Genomic DNA, 6,999 nt, shown 5'->3' with positions numbered 1-6,999 from the left:
GGGGACAGGGATGGGGAATTTTTCAATTCCCCGTCGGGGACGGGGACGGGGATACCCCTCCCCGCCCCGCCCCGTCCCCGAATAATATATATAATTAAAAGTTTTATATATATATATATATATATATATATATATATATATATATATATATATATATATATATATATATTCTTTTTAAAATTAAAATTATAGTTTTTAAAATTAAAATTACACTAATTTAAGATGTTGACTAAAAATTGAACGGGGATGGGGACTAATTCCCGGCGGGGACGAGGATGGGGACTATTTTCCATTCCCCGTCGGGGACGGGGACGGGGACGGGAAGTATACTCCTCGCCCCCGCCCCGCTCCGTTGCCATCCCTAAGGATATATAACCCCCGTGAAAAGAAACTTGACCCGAGGACTATTAGTGCTTTCTTTATTGGATATGCACAATCTTCTACGGGTTATAGGTTTTATTGTCTAACACATACTACTAGGATAGTGGAATCAAGAAACACTAAATTTCTTGAAGATGACTTGATCAGTGGGAGATATCGATTTAAAGACCTAGTTCCTTTCTTTGATCATATTGACTCTTGCCCTTCTACGTCGTCTAATGGAGTTGTACTTTTACGCAATGCGCCTTCAGTCCAGCCAGTAGTTATACAACCCACTATTGAGATTCCACAAGCTGAACATTGGAAGAACAAGTTCAGAACGTACATCAACCTTCTGAGCCAAATTCTGAACCATTGATTGAACCAATTCAAGATTTACAACAAGTTCTTGAACCGACACAGACCGAAATTAGACCAATTCAAGAACTGCCTTCAATTCCTGAAGAGGTAGTTGCGCCACAACCTTCTCAAGGTGCTGGTGTTCCAACATTAAGATAGTCTACTTGGGTGAGGCATTCAGCAGTACCTAGCTATTATGTATCGTATCTACAAGAATTTGACATTAGTGCGAAAAATGATGCTGACACGTTTTTCACAAGCCACGAATTGTGCACAGTCTGATTTGTAGTTAGAGGCCATGAAAGATGAAATGAATTCCATGAAGAGTAATGGAGTTTGGGACCTTGTTGAGTTACCTAATGGGGCCAAGCTTATTGGATGTAAATGGGTTTTCAAAACCAAAATAGACTCATTAGGTAACATTGAAAGATACAATGCTAGACTCATTGCTAAGGGTTTACTCAGAAAGAAGGAGTCGATTACAAGGAGACCTTTTCTCCTGTATCAAAAAAGGATTCTCTTTGAGTCATTTTGGCTTTTGTTGCACATTTTAAATTTTGAGCTGCAACAAATGAATGTTAAAACTTCTTTCCTAAATGGTGATCTAGAAGAGGAAGTTTATATGAAACAACTTGAAGGTTTCTCTTCCAGAGGTGGTGAGAATTTGGTGTGTAGACTAAGAAATCCATATATGGCTTGAAACAAGCCTCTCGTCAATGATATTAAGTTTGACGGAGTCATTTCTTCATTTGATTTTGTTGAAGGTATCTTAGATCACTGTATATACCAGAAGGTTAGTGGGAGTAAAATCTATTTCCTTGTGTTATATGTGGATGATATCCTGCTTACCGCTAATGATGTGGGGATGCTTCTCAACGTGAAACAATTCCTTTCCAAAAATTTTGATATGATAGATATGGGTGATGCGTCTTATGTCTTTGGCATAAAGATCCATAGGGATAGGTCGCAGGGCATACTGGGTCTATCGCAGGAAACCTATATTAACAAAGTTTTGGAGAGATTTCGGATGCAGAATTGTTCACCGAATATTTCTCCCATAGCAAAAGGGGATAAGTTTAGTTTCAATCAATGTCCCAAGAACGATTTGGAGAAGGAGTGTATGAAGGATATTCCATATGCTGAAGCGGTTGGATTCCTTGGGTATATTCAAGTTTGTACAAGGCCTGACATTGCCTTTTTTGTCGGCATGTTGGAGCGCTACCTGCAAAATCTGGGCATGGACCATTGGGGAGCTGTAAAGAGAGTTTTGAGGTATCTAAAAGGTACTAAAGACTTCAAGCTGGGTTTTAGGCAGGCGGATATCCTGGATATTGTTGGTTATTCTGATGCGGACTTCGCTAGATGTGTTGATACTCAGAGATCAACTTGTGGGTACGTTTTTATTATGGCCGGTGGGGCTATCTCATGGTAAAGTGTTAAACAATCCTTAATAACTACTTCTACCATGGAAGCCGAGTTCATTTCCTATTTTGAGGCCACTTTGGAAGGTATATGGCTCAAGAATTTCATCTCCGGACTTAAAATTATAGATTCTATATATAAGCCATTGAAAGTTTACTATGACAACTCTGTTGCTGTCTTCTTGGCTAAGAATGACAAAAGTGGGAGTCGAAGCAAGCATATCAACATTAAGTTCTTAGGCCTTAGAGAGTGTGTTAAACGTAAAGAAGTTGTTATGGAACTCATTTGCATAGAGTTGATGTTAGCAGATCCTTTGACTAAAGGCATGCCTCCATTTAAATTCAAGGATCTTGTTGAAAATATGGGACTTTTGCCCACTTTATAATTTTGTAGATACATTCAGTTCAATCTTATGAGATTCTTTTGCACTTCAGACACTTCAGATATTTTCTTTTGAGTGTGTACACTTTGTTTCAGTTTTATCTCATTAAGAAAATACTTCAGTGGACTTGAAATAAAAATATGGTTTGTTTCATTAAGTTTATTACCTAATAAGTACTCGAAGGCAATTTTCATTTGATCATAATGGATACTACTCGCGCTAAAGAGGACATATCATTATGGTTGGTGTAATCTTATTCTTAGGGTTTCATGTTTGCAATAAGTGGGAGAATGTAACGTTTTCGTTTAGTATTATTATTATTAGGATTATTATCATAAATAATAATATTAAGTATATATGTGGTGCAAATTATTTAGGCTGATTAAGTATTACTCTGTAGTATTTAGTCAGCATTAGGCAATTGGTTACCTACATTGATGGGATGTAGGTATATATATAGACTCCTAGTCCTCTCACTGCTCAATTCACGACTCATAAACCATCTAGAGTACTGAGAAAAGTGAGAGAAACAATATCTTGTTCACGGTGATTTCACAGTAGTCCGAGGAGTCTATTCAACGGACGAAGGACACAAGCAATCAAGGTTTAAAGCTATGGTTGGAGGTTAGTTGGTTTGCGTTTATTGCCACATATTAAATGCTTAATGTGGATTATGTGCTTACAATAACCACATGTATTTACTATTTCAAAGCATCATGGCTCATGTAAAGCCTAACTCATATACATGAATTGAGAGGATAAATAAAGAGGATTTGTACTTACAAACTCATGTATTTACTCAATAAATTCTTTAATCATGGCTTGATGAGGGGTTCATCTACTCACAAGTAGTTAGCGAGCATGAAGTATTATCACTCTAAATATCGTAAACACACATATAAAGATAATAAAATAAAATCAAAAGGGAAATTACTACTCATTTTGTCGAAACAAGGATTGGCGGTCCTAATTCCTACTCGAAGGCATCTATATAAATGATCACTATGCATAAACAAAGTAACAGATTCCTGAATAAAATGCACAAGACAAGATACCATAGACTATCGCTGATAACATGCTGTAATTTGGCCTTCTAGTTAGCTCAGTTTCCACGTGATAGTTATACGGTAACACATCGATTGTACGTATGAACAATATTGCAAAATAGAATGGAAGAGTAGAGAGAAAAGTATAACACAAGATATATATGAACCTCAAAAACCACCATCTTATTAAGCCTTCGACATATCTATATATATAACAATACAATCCTTTATTTACATAATGAGGGAGTTGAGGATATGGCAAATGAGAAGTCTCAATAATAATGGTCATTCAATAATATATTTATAACAATTATATTTATTTTAAAAAATAATTTGTTGGTGTTTCTGGTTATTTTTAGTTTGATGGAATATTAAAAAAATATTGAAAAGATAGAAATAAAATCAATAAAAAATTTAAAACTAATAAGAAATTGTTGAGTATACCCAAATAAACTCGAATTATTCACAAAATAACTTCACATGAAACAAACATATCAGAATTATTATTTAGTTTGGCAACTTAAACCTACCCCTAGCTGTAATAGTTGGACCATCACGACACTATATACAGGGTCACCTCATGCCCAAAATAATTTTAAGTATAAGTTATATACGAAGTATTATTTATAGTTTTAAACAAAATTTTAAAAGTGAACAATTTAAACATTGGAATAAATTAAAGTGAGTTAGCGGCACCAACATTCTAAAAAATATAGACTAAATCGACACAACTATTACATCAAAATGTAAGTAAACTAGTGCAGTGGAACTTAGATTAGTGCCCTGACTATGATCCACTTGACATTACGTACTATTGTAATAACATCAATTCGATCTGAAAAATAAATCAAAGTTATGATATTTCTTTTTTATTGACCTTTAATATCTAAATTAGAAGTTTAATTTGGTAGCCTCATCTATTGTCGTGTACCAATTAGGATATTCTTGCCATAAGGTTACTCCGTATAATTGGCATGCATGTTGGCTAAGACAAGTTACAAAAAATCAAGATGTCAGAATTAGAGAGTTACATTATCTTCCCTAGCTAGCTTAGACCGGTCCTTAGCTTGCTCATTGCGTTTCCTGGTAAACAACATTTAAGTTGTGTTTGGTTCAAACAAGGGAATCTGAATTGAAATAGGAATCATATACTTAGTAATGGTAATGGGTTTTGGTAAAAGTATTTTTCATGTTTAGTAGTAGGGTGGAATTGGAATGAATGCCAAAATTGATGTTTGGTTATGTATGACCCTATGATGGAAATAAAGGTTTTAAAAATACAAAAATTAAAAATTAAGACAATTGATCATAATATAATGACATCCAAAACACCAATATGAACAAAAAAATTATTAAAAAAAAATAATCTAAAAGTACTAATCCAAACTTAAAAATTAGATTACCAATAAAATAGAATGATACACATTTTTAATTGGGGAATGAGATTTTTAAGAAAAGCGGTAATCAAATCCCATAGTTTGTTTTAAAAAGTTGTCAACTAAACACTAAATATGATTTTGATTCTCATTCATGATGTGTAAACTCATGAACCAAACACACCCTTATATTATCCCTGAATTGCCTTAACAAAAGTAACTAAAGTTACACCGGCCAAACAGTTAAAATTAATTTTTTTTTATTTGATTCGATAAGGTATAAACAACTTAAGTTGATTTACCTTTTAATGTATTAAAAATGTAATTTTTGTTATAGTCTTCATAGCACTAATGATTCTACACAATAATTTGCCACTAACAACTTAGACGTACCGAATGGACGCCAATCGTAGTTAGCGCTATTTCCAACTTAGCTTGGGGAACGGTCGGTTGTGGACCGCGACGGAGCTAGGTGGGGGCAGCTGCCCCCCTCCCCCGCCCTATCCCTTTATATATATGTATGTATATATAAATATATATAGTATTAAAGTGTATATAAAATTTATATTTATATTCAAATTGTTAATAGTTTGAATAGTTTAGTTTTTTTTTTTTTTTGAGTACTTGAATAGTTTAGTTGGTTGAACTTCAAACTTCATGTTTGAATGTTAGGAAGTCTATGTCTAAGGTTTGAATGTGAATAGTAACACTTGTTCTTATTTTATCTCTTTCGTCAGCTCACACAATAAATTAAATATTTTTTAGTCTACCTTAAACTAAAATTAAAAAGTATTTATGATTTAGTGTTATTCAAATGATTTTTTTTAATTGATTATGTTTCATATATTTCGTAAGTATATTTTCATATTTTCACCCCACTCAAGTATATTTTTGGCTCCAACTCTAAGGGTGTGTTTGGTAGCTTGGAAAATGATTTTTGAAAATCATTTTCTGGGCTTTTGGTGTTTGGCCGTGCCTGAAAAGTGCAGTCAACGGAAAATAATTTCCGTTGACCAAAGAAAATAGGGTCATTTTTCCGGAAAATGATTTCCGAATATTTTTTTCCGGAAGTCAGTCTCCGGACTTGGCTTCAACAATTTTTTTGGCCAAAATGGCCACATATGTTACTTTTTAAAAGAAATATTATTATTATTATTATTATTATTATTTTATATTTTTAAAAAATAATTAAAATGTAAAATTATACAATTTAATTTATTTTCAAGAAAATAAACCAAAGTTTTTCAGAATGCAACCAAACACCGGAAATGAAACTGTTTTCCGAAAAATGACTCATTTTCCAGAAAACATTTTTCAGAAGTCATTTTCCTACTTTGCAAACACACCCTAAATATCATATAATCAATCCAAAACATTTATAATTTATAATATAATGTATTTTGTATTTTAACCTATTATAACGGTTTGATATTTTGTCTTTAAATTTCGCCTCCACTCAATTGATTTTCTGGCTATCTCCCTGGTTGTGGGGTAGTACTGAGGAATGCTAGCGGCAGCTTCGTCTAGGAAAAGAATGGCTTCTTGGTGTGCCGCCCATTCCTTTTACTGAAGATTACTCATATGCACGTCTAATTCTCATGCAATGGAATTTCTTGTCTAAACAATGCAATGACGTTCTCTGATTTGCGCTGCCATGTCAGATCAATAGGTTAGCGACCCTTGTAGATCATTATCTAGCTTTTCTTTACTTTGTAGCCTAATCATACTTTAGAAACCGTAGATCATACTCTTTTCTTTACTTTGTAGTCTAAACAGTACAATGCAATCACATTGCATCTCACACCTATGACCTGATTATGATACCACTTGTTAATATGAAACCTTACAATGAAAGTGTATATCTATTTGTTTATATATACAACTACCACATTTTTTGAGGGGCAGGGTGCAGTGCTAAATTTGACTCGGCCTTCACCGACCTTTAATTTGCTCAACAAGCCTGCCCTAGTTACCAATTATTGAATTTGATCCATCACCGAACTCTTTGCCCTCCCCTTCTCGTTAATGGATCGGAGTTTGTTTTCTTTCGAAA

Source organism: Ipomoea triloba, chromosome 4, assembly GCF_003576645.1.
Source record: "Ipomoea triloba cultivar NCNSP0323 chromosome 4, ASM357664v1".
NCBI lineage: Eukaryota > Viridiplantae > Streptophyta > Magnoliopsida > Solanales > Convolvulaceae > Ipomoea > Ipomoea triloba.
The sequence above is the reverse complement of the archived record's forward strand: the minus strand, read 5'-3'. Positions refer to the sequence as shown.